This window comes from Myotis nattereri (genome assembly GCF_964212035.1).
Source record: "Myotis nattereri genome assembly, chromosome: 11".
NCBI classification, from domain to species: domain Eukaryota; kingdom Metazoa; phylum Chordata; class Mammalia; order Chiroptera; family Vespertilionidae; genus Myotis; species Myotis nattereri.
In genome coordinates, this window is record NC_138086.1 from 11,416,188 (window position 1) to 11,429,215 (window position 13,028).

The following is a 13,028-nucleotide window of genomic DNA, read 5'->3' on the forward strand; positions in this document are numbered from 1 at the left end:
AGGCCTGAAGCCTGGGTCACAGGCGTCAGGCTTGGGCAGGGGGTGGAGCAAGCGATCTGAGGGAGATGGGGGTCCCCTGCCCAGGCATGATTCCTGGGCCAGAGGCCTCAGGCCTGGGCGGGGGCCAGAGCCAGTGATCGGGGGGAGATGGGGGTCCCCTGTCCAAGCCTGACACCTCTGGCGGAGGCGTCAGGCCTGGGCAAGGGGCCGATCAGGCGATCGGAGGGTGATGGGGATCTACGCCTCTGGCTGAGGCATCAGGCCTGGGCAAGGGGCAGAGCCAGCAATCGGAGGGGTCTGGTGGTCCCCTGCCCAGGCCTGACGCCTGGGCCAGAGGCATCAGGCCTGGGCTGGGGGCAGAACCAGTGATGGGGGGAAATGAGGGTTCCCTGCCCTGGCTTGACGCCTCTGTGAGAAGCGTCAGGCCTGGGCAAGGGGCCGATCCTGCGATTGGAGGGTGATTGGGGTCAACGCCTGAGGGCTCCCAGTATGTGAGAGGGGGCAGGCTGGGCTGAGGGAGTGCCCCCTGCCCCACACCTAGTGCACGAATTTCGTGCACTGGGCCCCCAGTCCTATATAATAAAGAGCTAATGTGCAAATGGTCATCATGCCCTCGCGCCCTCTCGCCGGGGCTGGGGGACCTGAGACTGGGCCGGGGGACCTGTGGATGAGCCCCCGACCCAGCAGGGCTTGACTGGGTACCTGAGGCAGCCCCCCTCGCCTGGTGCCGGGCTGGGGGACCTGAGGTTGCGTCCCCCACCCTGCGGGGCTTGATGGGGGTGGTTCTGTCTGGGTCTGGGGTCTCGCACAATTTAGAGGCACGCGAAGGTGGGCAGGGACTTGACTCTGGATCCCGCGGCACACCCCAGACTCTGATGGGAGGGAGATTTTCATATACATTTTACTAATTTTCTTTCATCTCTGACACTTCTATTACAGAGAAAGAGAAAATAACAATATTAAAATATTTCCTCTAATTAATTCCCTTTTAATGTGCATGAATTTTGTGCACCAGGCCACTAGTATCCTTATAAAGTGCTCATTCATTTTTATCCCCCAAATATTGAAACTTTTATAGATGAATGGACAAAACAGATAATTTACACAGAGGGAAATACAATTAGTAAAGTAAGCCTGAAAAAATATTTATCATAATTCATGATCACAGATTTGATGGAGTATTAGTCATCTCAGGCTGTCATAACAAAGTACTGTAGACTGGGTGACTTAAACAATAGAAATTTGTTTCACACAGTACTGGAGGCTGAGAATTCTGAGGTTACAGTGCAATTTACTTCTCTAGGGATGGCTAGCTTCCTGGCTTAGAGACTACCTCCTTCTTGCTATATCCTTGCATGGCAGAAACAGAGAGCGACATCTATCTGATGTCTTTCTTATAAGGGTACTAATCTGATCATGACCTCAACTAAGCCTAATTACCTCCTAAAGGCCCATCTCCCAACACAGTCTCACTGAGGGTTAGGGCTTCAACATATGAACTTTAGGCAGATGCAGTTCAGTCTATTCCAGGTGGTAAGTAAGCTTGTCAACACTATCCTAAACTTTTTAAAACTCCAAGCAGAGAGCTCCTTCCTGTTGCACAAGTGCTGTCATGGAGACCAGATCAGGATTGGTTCATTAAAGGTGGTAGTTGTTGCCTTGGTTGGTGTGGCTCAGTTGGTTGGGCGTCATCCAGTGCACTGAAAGGTTGCCGGTTCCATTCCCAGGCAGGGCACATGCCCGGTTTGTGGGCTTGATCCCCGTTAGGGAGCATGCAGGAAGCATTGACGTTTCTCTCTCACATCGATGTTCCTCTCTCCCTCCATCTCTCTTCCTCTCTCTTTAAAAATCAATTATAAAAATCTTTAAAAAAAGATGATAGTTTGTTAATCTTTTGCTCACTGTGATATAAAATTCAATCTCACCTTCATAGTAATCTATGGAATTTATTTCAGTGAGTCAGCCTTCTTTTAGAATTCTAAGCCACAATATCACTTCAGTTCATGTGTTTAATTACTTTCTTTTCCTTTTCTAAGACATGAACATATTTTATATATGCTAAGTTTTCTAGGATACAATAAGTTTATGAAATTGCCTCAAAAGAAATAATTACATTAGTTTTTCATAGGTAAATTAAATTTAGGTTCTTTGTAAGAAATAAGTTAATGTTTATGTACTCAGATTTTCAAACATTGGATAGACTTCAGGATGAAAGAAAAAAGAAGAAATAGTGTATCCTGAGCTTGGCCAGCACTTCTTGTGACCAACCTGTTATGTTTTGTGCCAAAAATAATGGGTTAGTTCTGTCACTTTTGAATTATTGGTGCCATAATCCCCCAAATAGGCAGATAGAGTGGAACACAAAATGGGAACTTTCTTTTAGTTTTGTACATCTTTCAAGAGGAAGAAAAGAGAAAATTAAGAAATCCCTTGGTTTTGACTTTTGCTGAGACTTTCTTATTCTATATCTAATGATATTTTAAAGTACTGATTTTTAAGCAAACTGTAGTAGGTGCATTATCATGTATGTGGAAAAAAATACAATAAAAAAGAACTGAAAATAGAATCTCGAATGTTTTTTGTTTGTTAGTTTGCTTTTCCGTTGTTGTTCCCCCCCTCACCGCCCCCCCCCCCCATGTCACTCAGTTCTCTTTTGCAGTCCTAAACAGAATTAAATTAGAAAGAAAATCTGGGTGATAGGTTCTTTTTATAATATTCTAATGATTTTATATAAATGATAAAATACAGTTCTGATTCTTCTTGTTTTTGTTTTAAACCCAATACAAAGATAAAAGGTTTTCAGAATGGTAAAGTTTTGTTTTTATTCATTGCATTTCCTTCACTTAACAGGCAGTGGAGGAAGAAGAATTTTTTGTTTGTATAAAATAATTCTAAATACTGCTTTCAGGGGACATAATTTTATGCCAGTGTGTGCCATTTATAGCAATTTCCAACAGGTATTATTTACATTAGTTTGTATCACTGTCTATATAAGATTTGAAGTACAATAATTTTCAGAACATTTCAGGGAAATAATTAGATTTCCTCATATTTATTCAATAATTAATATAGCTATAGCGACATAATATGACATTGATTTAAAGATTTTTTTATTTCCTATCTTTGGCTTTTTAATATGGTATTTTATTAGGCGGTAAAACAAAATCTTTTCCTGTTGAGGATAAATATTTATGCCACAATATACGTGGGGAAGGTCTTTTTTCTTCTTCATTATCTGACTCATCGTACTGGTAAATAAACACATATTCCTCTACTTTTCCTTTAGTTAATGCTTTCTTAGAAAATTTTAAGAAGTGTGATGTAATTATATATAAAAAGTCAGCAAAAACATTAATGAAATATCAAGGTAATTAAAAGACTACTTCTCTATGGGCTGCTGTCAGGGGCTTCCAGAAAAGTCTCAGAAGAATTTGCTTTTTTTCACAACCATTTAATTAACTTACTACAAATATGCTTCAGAAAAGCGCTGAGTCTAATGTGTACAGGGTGTCTTCACCTTCAGCAAGACTAAGGTGTTGTGTTTTTTTAGGTGGAATTTGAATATAATCTATAAATCTCAGCAGAAGTTTTTAAACATATAAAAAGGATAATTTTGCCATGAACTTTGCCAGAATATCTCCTAAAATAAAGCCTCATGTTATTTGCTTCAGAAACCAGTTCTGTAGCAAAATGTTCACTGCTTTTCTGCAGGCCATCACATTCCCTGCCCTGGGCTTCTTTAGCAAAAAGCTTTTTTTAAATAACATTTGCTCCCCAGAGATGGGCCTCTGGAGAGCAAATGTTATTTTATCTGCAACAATGGTGAAGGCTTCCCAGCAAGTAAAGTGCCATGGAACAGAAGTAGATGGATTATGCTGTGCTCTGTATATGCTGGAGCATATTTAATAAGCTTAACACATGTTCATTAAAACAACACAAAACAACTCGCCCTAAAGAGGAACAAAACTAATCATGTATTTTGTTTTTGTTTTGGGTGTATTTCCTAAATTGGGTGTATCTCTTTAATTGGATGTATCTACTTTGTTTTGGGTGAATCACTTATAGAGCCCACAGCATGGCATTTTCACATAGTCAGTTAAGCCCTAGAGCAGTGATGGAGAACCTATGACACGCGTGTCAGGGCTGACACGCGAACTCATTTTTTTGGTTGATTTTTCTTTGTTAAATAGCATTTAAATATATAAAATAAATACCAAAAATATAAGTCTTTGTTTTACTATGGTTGCAAATGTCAAAAAATTTCTGTATGTGACACGGCACCAGAATTAAGTTAGGGTTTTTCAAAATGCTGACATGCCGAGCTCAAAAGCTTCGCCATCACTGTCCTAGAGTAACCCTGTAAGGTAGAGCTCTTATTCTAATCTATATATCCTATATAATAAAGAGCTAATACGCTAATTAGACCGAACAGCAGAACAACCGTCTGGACGACATTCTGGACGACCATCTGGATGTAGCTGGGGCTGCGAGGGGCTGCGAGGGCTGGCTGAGGCAGCTGGGGCTGCGAGGGGCAAGCCCCTTGCACAAATTTCATACATCGGTCCTCTAGTCTATACTAATAAAAGGGTACTATACTAATTAGACCGGGCCGACTAGACATCTTCCAGTCATACTGCCTTCCTTCTGAACAAAGCCACGGTATTGAGTGCCGAGGCAGAGGCGGTTAGGGGCGTTCAGGCCAGCAGGGGAGGGCAGTTAGGGGCAATCAGGCCAGCGGGGGAGGGCAGTTAGGGGCGATCAGGCCGGCAGGGGAGGGCAGTTAGGGGCTATCAGGCAGTCATGCAGGTGAGCGGTTAGGAGCCAGCGGTCCCGAATTGGAGAGGGTGCAGGCCAGGATGAGGAACCCCTCCTCCCTGTGCACAGATTTCATGCACTGGGCCTCTTGTGTTTGTATGTATATGTGTGTGCGTATATATATATTTATATATACGCACACACATATACATACATACTAGTAAAAGCCTAAGCGACAGAATGACCGGAATGACCAGTTGCTATTACACACACTGACCACCAGGGGGCAGATGCTCAACACAGGAGAACAGGCCAGACACCAACAGACACCGATGGGCCAGTACTGCTTGGATGATACCGACAGCACTGCCAGCCTCCTGGAAGTCGGTCTCTTCCCTAGACACTCTACAAGGAAGAAACAATATAAAAGCAGTTGCCAGGTGGCTCCCGACAACCAGCGTGAATGTCAGTGGGACGGATAAGGTTCCCGGACCGGCCAGGGTGTCCCCCACCCCCCCCCCGGACCCCACCCATGCATGAATTCGTGCACCAGGCCTCTAGTTATACTGATAAGGAACTGAAGCTCAAGGAGGAAGTACTTGCCAAGATTCCATAGTTGGTTCAGAGTAGAACTAGGAATTTGAGGGCTTTTTGATTCAAGTATGGTCCTGGTGCACTTTCTTCTACAGTGTGTTCACTCTTCATTCTTTGTTCTCTCCAGTGCAGGTTGGGTATGTGGAACAGAAAGGGAGTGTAATCCAGGTCACCATTATCTTTCCCCTGGTAGCCTCTGACTGCATATCTTCCCCCTCACAGCAGCCAGTGATCTTTTTGAAATATATTTGGATCATAGCCTTCCCTGCTTAAAAGCCTTCAGTGATTTTCCATTATACTAAGAATGAAATTTGGAATACTTATTTTGGTCTACAAAACCTAGCACATTCCAGCTCCTGCTGGTCTAGTGTCCTCTGACCGTACATGGTTCCTGGAACCCCTCACACCCGTGCTTGCCTCAAGACCTTAGCATTTGCACTTTCCTTTGTCTGCAGTTCTTAAGTGCTTTCGGACTATCTTCAACTGATCATCTTTCAGGTTTCAGCCCAAATGTAATTTAGTTTAAATCTAAGCTCTCCTGTTTTACTTATATTCTTTTCGCCTAGCATTCTTTCTCCTTTATATTTACACTAGAGGCCAGTGCACAAAATTCCTGCACAGGTAGGGTCCCTAGGCCTGGCCAGTGATCAGGGACCATCTGTGGGGCGACCAGTGGGGTGATCGGGGTCCCCCGCTCATACCCGCCTTTGCCTTGCACTGCCTGCCAGCCCCGCCCCCCATTGCCACCGCTGATTGTCATCTGTGGTGCAACTGGCAGGGCGATCGGGGCCCCCACTCGCACCCGCGTTGGCCTGGCACCACCTGATCACCAGCCCCACCCCCCCTGCCGGTCGCCATCTGTGGGGCGACTGGTGTAGCGATCGGGGCCCCCACTCACACTGGCCTTGGCCTGGTGCCACCCACTCACCAGACTCGCCCTCTGCTGCCAGTTGCTGTCTGGGGTGTGACCGGGGCCCTCGCTTGCACCCGCCTTGGCCTGGTGCTGCCCGCTCACCTGCTCCACCGTCCCACTCTCATCGGGGCCCATCAGGGCTGGTAGGGCCTCCACTGCCACCCACTGCCAGCACTGCGTCACCAACACCCACCATATTCTGCGCTGCCCCCTGGTGGTCAGCGCACGTCTAACTCCCAGTCGGTCAAACTCTTGCCTGTGGGGACACTTTGCATATTAGCCTTTTATTATATAGGATAACTAGAGGCCTGGTGCACGAAAATTGTGCATGGGGGGGGGGTCCTTCAGCCCAGCCTGCACCCTCTTGCAATCCGGGACCCCTTGGGGGATGTCCAACTGCCAGTTTAGGCCCAATCCCGCAGCAGGATCAGGCCTAAACTGGCATTTGGACATGCCTCTTGCAATCTGGGACCACTGACTCCTAACTGCTCTCCTGCCTGCCTGCCTGCCTGATCGCCCCTAACACCTCTGCCTGCCTGTCTGATCGCCTCTAACCACTTACCTGCCTGCCTGATCGCCACTAACCACTTGCCTGCCTTTCTGATCACCTCTAACCACTCTGCATGCCTGCCTGATCACCCCTAACTGCTTGCCTGCCTGCCTGATCGCTTTCAACTGCTCAACTGACTGCCTGATTGCCCCTAACCACTCACCTGCCTGCCTGATCTCCCCTAACCACTCTGCCTGCCTGATTGCCCCAACCACTCGCCTGCCTGCCTGATCGCCCCTAACCACTCACCTGCCTGCCTGATCTCTCCTAACCACTCTGTCTGCCTGCCTTATTGTCCCTAACTACTCGCCTGCCTGCCTGATCACACCTAACTGCCTCTGCCCCGGCCCCCACTGCTATGGCTTTGTCCAGAAGGTTGTTCAGCTGTCCAGTCTAATTAGCATATTATGCTTTTATTATTATAGATAATAATAACTAACAATTTGGGTTCCCTTTCAATGTGCTGGTCACTGAGTATTGCCTTTAACCCTGTTTATAGACTAGGAAGAAGATACTTTCCCAGATAACAGTAAATTGTGAACCAGGATTTAATAGTAAACCCAGGCTTCCTGCACAAGACTATGCCGGGGTCCAACCCCAGCAGGTCCAGGGGTTCCCAAACGCGTAGACGGAGTCGGCGAAGAAGGAATGACACGGAGACAGCGTTCAGTTGATCAGCAGCCTAGCCAGGATCTCCAGCCAAGTTCTGGTCTCGATCTCCAGAGAGGTTCTGCTTAGGATCTCCAGCCAGGTTCTGTGTCCATGTTCTCTTGCTAGGTTCTCCAGATTCTCCAGCCTGGTTCTGTAGCCATGTTCCCTCGCTAGGTTCTCCAGCCAGGTTCTGTCCAGGTTCTCCAGCCAGGTTCAGTCACCAGGTTCTAGTCAGGTTCTCTTGCCAATTTCTGTAGTCAGGTTCAGTCCAGGATCTTTTGCCATGTTCTCTCGCTAGGTTCTGTCTCTAGGTTCTGAGGCCAGTTTCTGTCCAGGATCTTTTGCCATGTTCTCTCCAGCGAAGTTCTTCTGTCTCTAGAGAACGTTCTGTGTAGGTTCTGTGCCTAGGTTCTGTCTCTCTTCTTTCTGTCTTCTTACATCTGTATTTATACCAGTTGATTCCAATCCTATCAATCTCTATTTCAAAGGTTAGGGCGTTTCTTATCTCCATTCCAGGGAGTAAAGATTATGTAGCTTAAGCATGATTGTTCATAGTTAAAGTGATTAATTACCCGCCTGGCACTTAGTTGAGGGGTTTTATTCCCTCCCTAACTTCAGGGGAAAATCCCTACCTGGGGAAACAACCTTTCTCAGAGAGAAGACCTTGGTTAAAACACATAGTGCCAAGAAGGTGAGCAAACATATTAAGAACAGTATGCCATATATGCCAGGTCCTTTGAAACAGCAAGGATGGACCGGCTCCCTGCAACTATAAACCCTGGGAAGGCAGGAGCCATATCTATGTATTGTTTTATTCCTAGTGCCTAGTATATATGTAGTACGAGTATTACATCTTCAAGAAATACATGTTGAACAAATGGCTTAAAAAAATTAAACATCAAAAAACCCCACAACACTTAAATTCCAACCTAACCACTATAGGGGCAATGGACAATGTCTGGGGCCAATCTTTGGGTACAGTGCTCCAAGAAGGTTCCTGAAGGGGACTTACCTTCAGGGAGCTGAGCACCAAACAGGACAGGGGCAGGCATGGGAAAAAGGTACTACTCCTTGGCAAAGGAGATCTTCATGGAGTTATTCTGGGTGATCTTGAAGCCCTGTTGGGTATCATGGGCAGCCTCTGCCTGCACCTCATCGTCAAACTCCACGATGGTGACATTGCACTGCCCTGGGACTAGGCAGACCTTGAAGCCAGGGAACAGGGTTAAAAGCATGGACAGCATGAACTCATTTTCTCAGGTAGGTTGTAAAGAATGTGCTTTGGTGGGTTTTCTGAAAGAGGCTTGGCAGGTGGCACCTGGCCTGGCATAAACTGCTGTGTGGGTATGGCCTCCAGTGGGATCTGGCTGGGTGTGAGGCCTGGAGGTGAGATCATGCCAGGGGTGGCATGTAGGGAGGCTGACCCTGCAAGTGGTGCTGATGTGGGGCTCCTGAGTCATTGGTGGCATGGCCGGGACAGGCTCCGGGCTGCCCCCACTGTGGGGGAACTGCAACCCAGGCTCCTGGCTCTTGGGCTTCCTCTTCTGTGTATGGTCTCACTCCACAAAGGTGCCCTTCATCTGGGCAGTGATACCCGAGTTGGTCTTGGTGTACTGGATGCATATGTGCTTGTCGTAGAAGGGGAAACCCTGCATGGAGCGGGGCGTTGGCGGTGCTGTGACCTGGTCACGACAAAAGTCTGGCCCTCATCTTCAGGCTCTGTGACACCAGGGTACCCAGGACCTGGCCAGACGGGGAGAAGACGCCACAGAGACTTACTGATTTTCTCATTGAGGCTGTTGATATGATAGTGTGGTTGGGGCAGGAACTGCCCTGAGAGACCTGCCAAGGTAGGACAACAGAACCACAGTTCAGCATGTGGCGCCTGCTGGGTTTGGGTCAAATGACTTTTTATTTTATTTTTAGAATTTTACTGAAATATAACTCACATACAGTAAAATCTGCCCCATTAAAGTATACAATTCAGTGGTTTTTAGAGGTGTGCAATATTATCAGTATCTAATTTTAGAGTAATTGTATCACCCCCAACGAAACTGCTACCCATTAGCGGGCACTTTCCGTTTCCCCCTCCCCCCGTCCTTTGGAAACCACCCGTCCACTTTCTGTCTCTGTAGATTTTCTTATTCTGGAATTTTCATATAAATGAAATTATACAACATATGCCTTTTGTGGCTGGCATCTTTAGTTTTGCACAATGTTTTCAAGTTCCATCCATATTGGGGCTTGCATCAGTGCTCCAGTACTCTGTTGCTGAATGTTAATTCTGTGTATGGATATACCACATTTTATTATTCATTAATCATTTGATGGGGATTTGGGTTGTTTGTACTTTCTAGTTTTATGAATTGTACTACCATGAACATTTGTATACAAGTTTTTGCGAGTACATATGTTTTCAATTCTCATGGGAATCTTGTGGTAACTGTATGTTTAACATTTGGAAAAAAATCCCAAACTGTCTTCCAGAGTGGCACAATCACTAAGACCTGTCATGGAAATCCAGAGCTTGACAGTAGTTAAGAGCAGTGAAAACAGATTTTATTTAGGATTATTGTCATAGGGAGAAAGAGACCTCAGTATGGAACTGGGCTGAATTCCAGTACAACAAGGAAAAGTGGGGATTTATAGCCAAGGAGCAGGATGGGACTAGGGGGCAGGAGTCAGTAGATGGAAAATTACTACGAGGGTAGGACAGTTTTTTGCTATACTGACCTAACAGGATTCTTTTATTTTTTGAATAAGTTTTTATTGATTTTTTTTTTTTTTAAGAGAGAGAGGAAAGGAGGAGAAATAGAAACATGAATGATGAGAGATACACATGGATTGGCTGCCTCCTGCGTGCCCCTTACTGGGGATTGAGCCAGCAACCCAGGCATGTGCCCTTACTGGGAATCGAACCAGTGACCCCTTGGTATATGGGACGACCCTCAACCTGCTGAGCCACACCAGCTGGGCCCTAACAGGATTCTTGCTGAAGGCAAGCCAGGGGGATCAACTATTACTTGGTCAGATAGTGAAGGTGATCAAATATTAACATTGGGGGATTCTGGCTAAACCTACTTAATAAGATTTTTGCTAAAAACTGGGCAATGCAAGGCAGACAGGCAAGTCTAAAAGTCAAGGCCCAGTTGAAAAGAGGATTGAGAGGACCCTGATTAAAGTCTAGTCGAAGAGAGACTCTTTGTCAGACCCATAACAAATAATTCAGGTATTACCTGTCTGTGTTTTTCCTCAACTGTATTAGCAAGGAGGTTCCAATAAATTATTTTAAATTTCCTTAAATTCTATATAGTGACATTTCATTCAGCATCCAACAGATATATATTGACCTGGTGTTGACTTATCTGGGATACAGCTTATGCACTATTTTCTTGAAGCTGGTAAAGGTACTTTATTTTAAATTTAATGCTCACAAATTAGTATTTGTGTTTTGTTTGTTTTAAAATCTGTATGGAAACATTTAGCAAATCTGATAGTTTAGGCCTCTTTGGTATATTCTCATTTATGCTATAAAGAAAAAAGTGAAAGACAATATCATATATTATTGTAGGGTTCATAGTTTAGGACACTTGTTTCATTTAAATAAATTACTATTTCCACCATAAATGCACATTTTAAGCATAACGAATACCTAATTTCTTTCTTCCTTTTTTCACTGATCTTTTCTTTTATAAAAAGAACTAGGGGCCCAGTGCACGAAATTCGTGCACTGGGTGGGGGGGTGGGGAGTGTCCCTCAGCCCAGCCTGCCCCCTCTCACATACTGGGAGCCCTCAGGCGTTGACTCCCATCACTCTCCAATCGCAGGATCGGCCCCTTGCCCAGGCCTGACACCTCTCACAGAGGCGTCAGGCCTGGGCAGGGAACCCTCATTTCCCCCCATCACTGGTTCTGCCCCTAGCCCAGGCCTGATGCCTCTGGCCCAGGCATCAGGACTGGGCAGGGGACCCCCATCACCCTCCGATCGCCTGATCGGCCCCTTGCCCAGGCCTGACGCCTCCGCCAGAGGTGTCAGGCTTGGACAGGGGACCCCCATCTCCCCCTGATCACTGGCTCTGGCCTCCGCCCAGGCCTGAGGCCTCTGGCCCAGGAATCATGCCTGGGCAGGGGACCCCCATCTCCCTCTGATCGCTTGCTCCACCCCCCGCCCAAGCCTGATGCCTCTGACCCAGGCTTCAGGCCTGGGCAGGGGACCCCCAGCACCCCAGCACCCCACCCAGGCCTGATGCCTCGGCCAGAGGAGTTGACCCTCATCACTCTCCAATCATTAATTTCCGGATCGGCCCCTTGACCAGGCCTGAGGCCTCCGGCAGAGGTGTCAGGCCTGGGCAGGGGACCCCCAGCTCCCCGCAGTTGCAGGCTCCGCCCCTGCCCAGGCCTAACACCTCTGGCCTAGGCGTCCGGCCCGGGCAGCGGGGACCCGCAGCTGCAGCAGCCCGCGATCATGGGCTTCGCTTTAGGCCCAGGCAAGGGACCCCTAGCTCCTGGGACTGCCAGCTTTGACCGTGCCCAGCTCCCATCGCTGGCTCCACCCCTACTTCCTGCTATCACTGGCCAGGGCGGAGAAGGCACCCTGCCCCCCAGCTCTTAGCTCCCCCCTGGGTTTCCGATCACTGTCAGTGGCAGGGGGCTTCTTCCTGCTTTCCCTTTTGCCTCCCTGCATTGTGTCTACATATGCAAATTAACTGCCATCTTGTTGGCAGTTAACTGCCAATCTTAGTTGACAGTTAATTTGCATATAGCCCTGATTAGCCAATGAAAAGGGTAGTGCCGTACGCCAATTACCATTTTTCTCTTTTATTAGTGTAGATTTTCTTTCTGTGCTTCAGAGTGGTGTTGGCCCTGATCCAGTACTGAATTGTTTTATTACTATTATTACTTTATCCCATTTACTGAAACATTGTTAGAGCAGGTCATTTATAAATTAACCAGCAGCTGCTAAAAATGATTTTAACTTTCTCACAAACTGGTGTTCTTTTTTTTAAATCCTCACTCGATATTTTTCCATTGATTTTTAGAGAGAGAGGAAGAGAGAGGGTAAGACAGAGAGAAATATCGATGTGAGAGAAACACATCAGTTGTCTCCTGCACGAGGCCTAATCAGGGCCCTGGCCGGGGAGGAGCCTGCAACCAAGGAATGTGTGCTTGACCAGAATCGGACCTGGGACCTTTCAGTCTGCAGGCCAAGGCTCTATCCACTGAGCCAAACCGGCTAGGTTTCAGAAACTGTTCAATCCTATGTTTTTTCTACCACCCATCTGTAGTATGTCATGTATCTTTAAATACTGCAAATTGAAATTTATTTTGAGGATTTAGCAATGCTCTTGAAAGGAATTGGCTGTCTTGGGGAGCTGGGAATCCAGAGTTGTTGCTCAGTTAGAATAATGAAGGCCTCCCTGAGTGACTCAAACAGAGCTTCCCCAAGTTTATCTACAGCCTCTCCTGTGCACTTAGTAACTAGTGTGTGCCGACTCTCTTGTAATGATTATAATTGCTTGGGTTACATTCACCTTCATGACACATGCCTCTCACCTTATGTAGTGCT

At 46.6% G+C, this 13,028-nt stretch overlaps 1 protein-coding gene and 1 pseudogene across 5 annotated transcripts in view; one reads left to right on the top strand and one right to left on the bottom strand.

Moving 5' to 3' along the window:
* Nucleotides 1-13,028, top strand: part of ST7 (suppression of tumorigenicity 7) — a 308,904-nt gene that overhangs the window by 87,712 nt on the left and 208,164 nt on the right. The gene's annotated exons all lie outside the window — the stretch shown is intronic.
* LOC308527252 (U1 small nuclear ribonucleoprotein A-like) lies at nt 8,528-9,254 on the bottom strand (annotated as a pseudogene). The gene is made up of 2 exons: nt 9,243-9,254; nt 8,528-9,145 (listed from the first exon to the last, which is right to left on the bottom strand). The product of its transcript is annotated as a U1 small nuclear ribonucleoprotein A-like (transcript).